This window comes from Arachis ipaensis, chromosome B8 (genome assembly GCF_059453495.1).
Source record: "Arachis ipaensis isolate K30076 ecotype BB chromosome B8, ASM5945349v1, whole genome shotgun sequence".
Taxonomy (NCBI): Eukaryota; Viridiplantae; Streptophyta; class Magnoliopsida; order Fabales; family Fabaceae; genus Arachis; species Arachis ipaensis.
Window position 1 is genome coordinate 117215028 of NC_142443.1, and position 8580 is coordinate 117223607.

Genomic DNA, 8580 nt, shown 5'->3' on the forward strand with positions numbered 1-8580 from the left:
ATGACATAAAAGGAGAATTAACAAGAGAACTAAGAAGAATAAAGCTATAAGAACAAGAAATTGTAAAGAAAATAATATGAAAACAAGAATTTAACCTAGATCTAAGAGATTATTAACCTAATCCTAACCTAATTCTAGAGAGAAGAGGGAGCTTCTCTCTCTAGAAACTAACTAAGGCATGCTTCCTACACTAAAACTAATTGCTCCCCCTTTGTCCAAGCTTGAATTCTGCATGAAATAGCCTCAGGAATGAGTTGGATTTGGGACTGGAAAGCTCAAAAAATCACCCCCAGTATTTTCACTTTAATGAGATCACGTGCTGGCTGTGACGCGTACGCATGGGTCACGCGTACGCGTCGTCTAACTTTTTCTTGTCACGCGTACGCGTCATGTCACGCGTACGCGTCGCCTTCGACGATGCACCTCTTCACGCATGCGCGTCTGTCACATGTGCGCGTCTCTCTAAACACTCCAAATCCTTGTTTTTCCATGAATTCTCCACTTTGCATGCTTTTTTCTCTTCACGTCTTCCATCCAAAACTTGCCTTATGAACCTGAAATCACTCAACAAACACATCAAGGTATCGAATGGAATTAAAGTGAATTAAATTTAGCTATTTTGAGGCCTAAAAAGCATGTTTTCACACTTAAGCACAAATTTAGGGAGAATTACAAAACCATGCTATTTCAATGAATAAATGTGAGATAAGTTGATAAAATCCCCTAAATTATGCATAAGATAAACTACAAAATTGGGGTTTATCAAACCTCTCGACACTTAAACTAAGCATGTCCTCATGCTAAACTCAAGAAATAAACAAAGGGTATCAACATTTATTCAATGCAAACTATCTATTTGCAATCTATCTATATGGATTCTAGCTAAATGCATGCGATTACTTTGTCAAAATAAATCAACTTCCAAGAAAGCATATATGAACATGTGGGCTCAAGGTATTAACAACCAAGTCAAATCCACAATTGAATTGAGTTATTAAAAAGAATTTACAAACTTGCAAGAAAAGCGATGATTATAGGTGAAAGCATGTAATTGAGCAATTGAACCCTCACCGGATGTGTATCCACTCTAGTCGCTCAAGTGTATAGGGTTGATTCACTCAATTCTCCTCTAATCATACTTTCTAATATTTTTTTTCATCTAACAATCAACAATCATTTCATGAATGCATACAAATATCATGAGGACTTATTCATAGGTTGTAATGGGGTTAGAGTCAAGGTAAGATTGTATTTAGTTAAGTGGACTTAGAATTTGAATATTTGATTAACTTAAACTTCTCACCTGACCTATGACAACCTATACAATTTCAAAGCTAACCTAACTACCCATTCTTCACTTTTCACACACTCGTGCATTCTTTTTTGATCGCCACACATATGCATTGATTTTTATTGAACTTTTCTTTTAGGGCATTTTGTCCCTTTTTATTGCTTTTCTTTTTCTATATTTTTTTCTTTATATATATATATATATATATATATATATATATATATATATATTTCTTTTATTTTTCTTTATTTTGTATATATTTTTTTTTGAAATAAAGTATATACAAAAGTATCAATGTATATGGTTTAACATTTAATGCATGAGTATGTACCAAATTCTCAATATTTTCAATAAAAATACAAAAACACCCTTTTATCCCTACCAATGTTCCCAACTCTCCCACAATCAAATGATAAACACTCTCACTAGCCTAAACTAATCAAAGATCCAAACAAGAGACATTTATTATTTTTTTACTTAGGGCTTGTAATGTGCTAAAATTAAGAACAAATGGGTTTAGCATAGGCTCAAAATTGGCTAACAATGGAAGATAAAAGGTGAGGCTATTTGGGTAAGTGAGCTAATTGAAACAACGACCTCAATCATATAAGTGCATTCATACACAAAATATTGGACATAAAGAATCAAACAAGTCAAAGATTACAATCATAGAAAGAGAATAATACACACGAGAATAAAAATAAGTGGTTATATGATGTAACCACACAAGTAGGCTCAAATCTCACATGCTTGTGTTCTTAGCTCAAAAATATGTTCCACAATATATATAATTCAAGCAAGTTCTAAAAATTTTTTTTCAATCAATTGGGGTGCCCTATAGATAAATTTCTTAGAAAATTTTATTATTTTGACTAAGCTTATTATATATATATATATGCAAAATAAGAAAATGCAACAAAAAATCCTAAAATACCTAAAAATGAAATGCAAAAGTGTTGGGATTAGAAAATCGTCACCCAAAAATGCCAAGTGGTCGGACGACCTCCTCACACTTAAAAGTTTGCACCGTCCTCAGTGCATTCAAAGATGAGCAAGGGGGTACGGCGACATTCCGAGTTGCCACCTTCAGTTGGTAGATCAATCGGCTGCTGCGTGTTCTTTCTCCCGCTTCCGTTTTTTGCTTATGGTAACTTATCCTAAGTAATAAGGAATAGGATATAGTGAGACAAGTAAATGCAAAAGTAAGGAAGCATATATTGTTGGAATGAGGTGATGATCACTAAGATGAAGTGAGCGAGTTAGTGTAACATTGATGAAAAATAGGTGTGTGAGTTCTAAGTTGCATGCGGTTAAGAACACGCACTAGCATAGAAAGTTATGTCACAATTACACAAAAGAAATTATGCACTTCACTTATTCTAGTGTGCTTGAAATACTTCAAAGTAACTTGTAAGTTAAGATAAGCAAACAAGTGATAAAGAAGCATGGAAGCACTCAAAAAAATAATCAAGCAATTGTGAATTATATAATGGATGGACATTGATTGATGTGTAAGTGAACTTAGTGAATCAATTTAAATATAAAGCTCACACATCAAGTAATGACACATATTGAAATTTATTTGTAACACCTAAGTGACATAGAGGTGGAACACATGGGTGCTATGGAACTTAGGTAAAAGAAGATAGAAGTGAAAACCAATCACATAGCAAGCATGGTCCACAAAGCTCAGAAAGCTCAAAAATATGTCACTAGGTAAGCTTGCGATCCAATTCACAATTCCAAAATCTCAATGCATGAAATAGGTGATGTGAATAAAGGACAATCATAAACAAGTATCACCTAACAAAAAAATGCATTGATTGTGTACAATTGTCTCATAATAGATAAAGAAATCAAATCACATGGTGGCCAAAACATGCAATTCAAAAGAATTAGAAAGTTTGAAGGCAATGTAACATGTACTTGGTATTCACAAATGTTAAGCATGAAAAATTCCAAACCAAGTAACAAATTATAACCTCAATAAAATAAGTCCAACAATGAAAATTAACAACAATGATGTTAAACTAACATCCTATCAATAATCAGCAGCAAAAACTGTGAACAATATTAATAATCCAACACTTATAATGAAAAATAGAAAAATAAACATAAATCAAACTAACTAAATAACCAACTAACTAAAAAAAATGGTGATATATGGTGATTAGTGTTGGATGATGGTTAAAGAAGGGAAAGAAAAGAAGAGAGAAGAAGAATGAAAGAAATGAAAAAGAGAGAAGAAAAGAAGTGGGTGAAACAGGGCAGTCCACGCGTACGCATGGTGTAACGCGTAAGCGTGGTGGGATGAAATGGGTGCAACGCGTACGCATGGGTTACGTGTATGCGTGATGGACAAATCAGAGAGGCGACGCTTAAGAGTGCGGTGACACGTGCGCGTGGGTGGATTTTGTGCTAGAGGCACAACTCCAGCCCAAAACTCCCACAACTCTCTGGAATTTGTATGGGAGGTGAAAATTTTGGGGCCACGCGTATGCGAAGGCGAGGCGTACGCGTGGGTGGTTGAATTTCTTGGGGTCATGCGTACGCGTGGCATGGTGCTCTATTTTTCAAAATTTTTCCAAGTTCTTGCACCAAACCAAGCATTCCAAACCTCCAAACAGCTACCAAAACACCATAAAACCTTATTCAACCTACTAGACTCCCAAATAAACTCAACAAACTAAACTAATCATGAAATTAAACTAATTTTACCAATATTTACAAAAGAGAAAAATAAAAAGGTGTTACCATGGTGGGGTGTTTCCCACCTAACACTTCTCTTTATTGTCCTTAAGTTGGACTTATGGGGAGTTCTCATCAAGGTGGCTTGTACTTGAATTCTTCTTGGAACTTCCACCATTGCTTGGACTTCCATTGGTTGTCAGAATTCCCAACCAAGTGCACTAAACCTTGGTGAAGTTCTTCACAAGTCATGAGCTCCCAAAGTTGATCCTCCTCTTATAATCCGGGATCCCACACTTTGTTTTCACACCCGTCTTCTAATTGATCATGATTGTTCCCTCTGGGTGGTAAGAAAGCCGAATTCTCATTTAGGCACCAAACGATCCTCCTAGACCCATCCAATTGAGCACTAGTCCATCCCTTGCTCCTCAATCTTGAGCTTCCAACCATAATGAGCTTAGACTTACAATGCCAACCACTAAACATCCTTCTCTTACGCTTCATTCCACAAAGTACCCTAAGTTGGCCATCCGTTTCAAGCATATATATACCATATTCAAGTGGGATAATAAAGCTTAGAGTTATGAGTTTTACCCACTCAAATGAAGGATTGGATGGTGACTTAGGTAGAGAAGTTTCCAATGATCTTGACAAAGCACGTTCCACTCCCGTCCATCCCCTTCTAGGGGCTTCCGCCACTTGGCAAGGTTCTTCAACCTCTACCTCTTGCCAATCTTCCTCAAGTTCACATTCTTCTTCACCAATCTCTTCAAGCTCTTCCCCATCACTCAAATCATAAATAGGAGGTTGAGTGAAATCTACCTCATCATCAATTCCAAATTCAATGGGGAAGGATCTATCAAGCTCAAAAGGATCATATGTTGATGCGGAATCATCATAGATAGGAGGATTTATTGCTTGCTCCACTTCTTCCATTTCTTCAATCACATTATGCCTTGGAGGTTGTGCACTATCCTCCTCAACACCAATTTCATACTCCATGGAAGAAGGCTCTTCAACTTGAGATTCCTCTTTGCACTAAACATCTTCTAAATCCTCAACCACTCCTCCCTCTTGTTCAACAATATCGGCTTCCTCCTCTTGTTGCACTTCTTGCTTTAACTCCTCCTCTTCACCTTGAAGCTTCAAGTTCACTCCCTCACTATGATTTTTGGTTGCTTCTCCACATTCAACAATGGGAGTGCCTTGATCGCGTAAGCTTAGGTGGGATGAGACCATGTTGCTAATGGCTTCCGCCATGATAGCGAACTTGGTTTCTAGCTTCTTGAACTCCTTTTGCGTCTCCTCTTGTTGCCTTTGGATATAAGAGCTAAGATCTCTTTTTTCTAGCATGAGGGCATGGAGATCTTCATCCGTTGGGGGCGGCGTGGGAAGAGAGGGTTCATTGTTTAAGGGAAAGGTATCGTAGTTGGAAGATAGTTCATATTGGTGAAAGTCTTGAGGTGTTGTATAGGGAAATTGTGGTTCTTAGGAGTATTGGTGTTGGAATGGTGGTAGCTCTAGGTATGGTTCATATGGTGGTTGGTATGGTGGATATGGATTATGGTCATATGGAGGTGAATGGTGGTATGAGGCTTGTGAGTATGATTGACAACAATCTTGAGGGTTTGGTTCATAATTGTGTACATTATGGGGTGAATTGTAGCCATGAGAGATTGGAGGAGGTTGTTGCCATGAAGGTTGACTATAAATATTTAGCTCCTCCCTAATTTGATATCCATTCCCACAATGTGGTTCCAAAGCTTTTATTCCCTACAACATAATTGTAATCAAACTCATAGCCAAAGTAATGAGAATTCATAATAGCAAAAGAAAATAACACAAAAACTAATAGGAAACAAGAGAAACAAAATTCTACAACTAGCAAATAAAGCAAAAATCAAACTATTCACAATATTCACATATGAACAATAGCCAATAACATAACACCATTGTAATTCCCCGGCAACGGCGCCAAAAATTTGATAGTAAGAATTATTGTCGGTCTAGAATTTTCTCAATAGAAATAAGAACTTCATTGTAAGCATAGTTCCAAACCAACTAATAACTCTTAATCAAATTTTAATGTTTTGGTTGTCACAAGTACAAATCCCAATGAAAATTAACCGAAGTATTCAAACCTCGGGTCGTCTAACAAAAAATTGCAATGAAGTGATCAATTATTGGCTATGAAGGAACACGGGAGGGGGTTTGATTGATAAAAGGGCAAGAAAGTAAATGGCAAGAAAATAAAGCAAACAATTAAAGAAAGCAATTAATAAAGAGAGACATTCATGACAAGGATTGAGATTATAGGCTTTCTATCCTAGTCATACAATGATTAACAAGAGCTTATCCTATTTAGTCAACTCCAATATTGGAAGAAGATACAATGTTAACTTCACATGAGAGAAAGTCAAATAAGACTAGTTAATCTCAAACCAAAAGTCCTAGTCAACTTACTAATTGAATTAGTAAAAGACTAGCGTCAATGGAAGCAATATTAACTAACAACTCTAGATCACTAACATAAGTTGGGTATTAATGACTCAAGATTACCTAATTTCTCTTTCCAAGCCAGGAATGCTCAAAAAGCTACTCTAACATCCAACCAGCATTTTGTCAAACACTTAGAAGGCATAAAAGGAAAGCACAATAAATTACAAGGAAAGATAAATTCTATAACTACCAATTGCAAGGAAACAATAACAACAACTCAATTAAACAATAAAGGAACATAAAACATCAAATTGCATTAAAGAAAAACCAAATCCAACAAAGAGTTCATCAACATAAAAATGACATAAAAGGAGAATTAAGAAAGAGAACTAAGAAGAATAAAGCTATAAGAACAAGAAATTGTAAAGAAAACAAGATGAAAACAAGAATTTAACCTAGATCTAAGAGATTATTAACCTAATCCTAACCTAATTCTAGAGAGAAGATGGAGTTTCTCTCTCTAGAAACTAACTAAGGCATGCTTCCTATACTAAAACTAAGTACTCCCCCTTTGTTAAATCTTGAATTCTGTAGGAAATAGCCCCAGGAATGAGTTGGATTTGGGCCTGGGAAGCTCAGAAATCGCCCCCAGCATTTTCACTTTAATGAGGTCACGTGCTGGCTGTGACACGTACGCATGGGTCACGCGTACGTGTCTTCTACCTTTTTCTTGTCATGCGTATGCGTCGCCTTCGACGATGCACCTCTTCACGCGTGTGCATCTGTCACGCGTGCGCGTCGCTCTAAACACTCCAAATCCTTGTTTTTCCATGAATTCTCCACTTTGCATGCTTTTCTCTTCACTTCTTCTATCCAATACTTGCCTTATGAACCTGAAATCACTCAACAAACACATCAAGGTATCGAATGGAATTAAAGTGAATTAAATTTAGCTATTTTAAGGCCTAAAAAGCATATTTTCACACTTAAGCACAAATTTAGGGAGAATTACAAAACCATGCTATTTCATTGAATAAATGTGAGATAAGTTGATAAAATCCCCTAAATTAAGCACAAGATAAACCACAAAATTGGGGTTTATCAGTGCACAACCCAACCCACGCGTGCACGTCGCTGACGCGTACGCGTCATTTGCAATTTTAGCTTCCCACGCGTGAGCGTGGCCGACGCACACGCGTCGTATGTTAATGATACCACCTCCAGTATAAACACCCGAGAGTTGTGCGAGAACTATGCGAGTGTTGTGCGAGAAGCACAATTCCCCTCCACGCGTACGCGTGAATGACGCGTACGCGTCACCTTCTCTTTTCTGCTTTTCATGCATACGCATGACTGACGCGTACGCGTCACCTCCTTATTCTGCAATCCACGTGTGCGCGTGGACGACGCTTACGCGTCGCGTCCTCTTTTCCTTTCTTCTTCTTTTTTCTCTCCTTTCTTCTTCTTTCCTCTTCCCTTCTCACTTTCTTCTCCCCCTTTCTCATCCTTATTCTCTTTCATTCTCTTTTACTTATTGCATTTGCATACTTTCATTCATTGCATTTTAACTTTGTGCATGTTTTTATTTCTTTTTCTAAGTTTGATATTTTTTCATTGGTTTTGAATTCTCTTACTCATCTGTCGAATATTTCTTCCATTATATTGTTGGGCGATATTATTTATAGGTCAATGCTAATCTTCTATGACACTTGTATTCCTTGTGCATTGATATGAACTTATATTGTCTTTCATGCCCACTCTCTCTCCCTCATTATTGAAATTCTTGCATATTGATATGCCATTCGCCTATATTATTTTCTCACTTGCATGTCATAGCTACCATGTAGACATGTAGTTGAGAACCTCATTATTATATGGCATTAGCCCACCCATATTTTATTTGCTTACATATCTTTGTTTGTGAGTTATTCTTCTTCCTTTTTCTCTTCTTTCAGGATGACCACCAAGAAGGAAAACAGAAAACTTCTAAATGGGGCGGACAAACAAGTTTCTATGCACAATCTTTGGGAGAAAGCGCATCAGTTGTCACCACCCGTTCACTTGCACATCTTTGCATGCACCGAGGACGGTGCAATCTTTAAGTGTGGGGAGGTCGATACCGACATCCGTGGGTAACAATTCTTTTTTCCAACACCAATTTT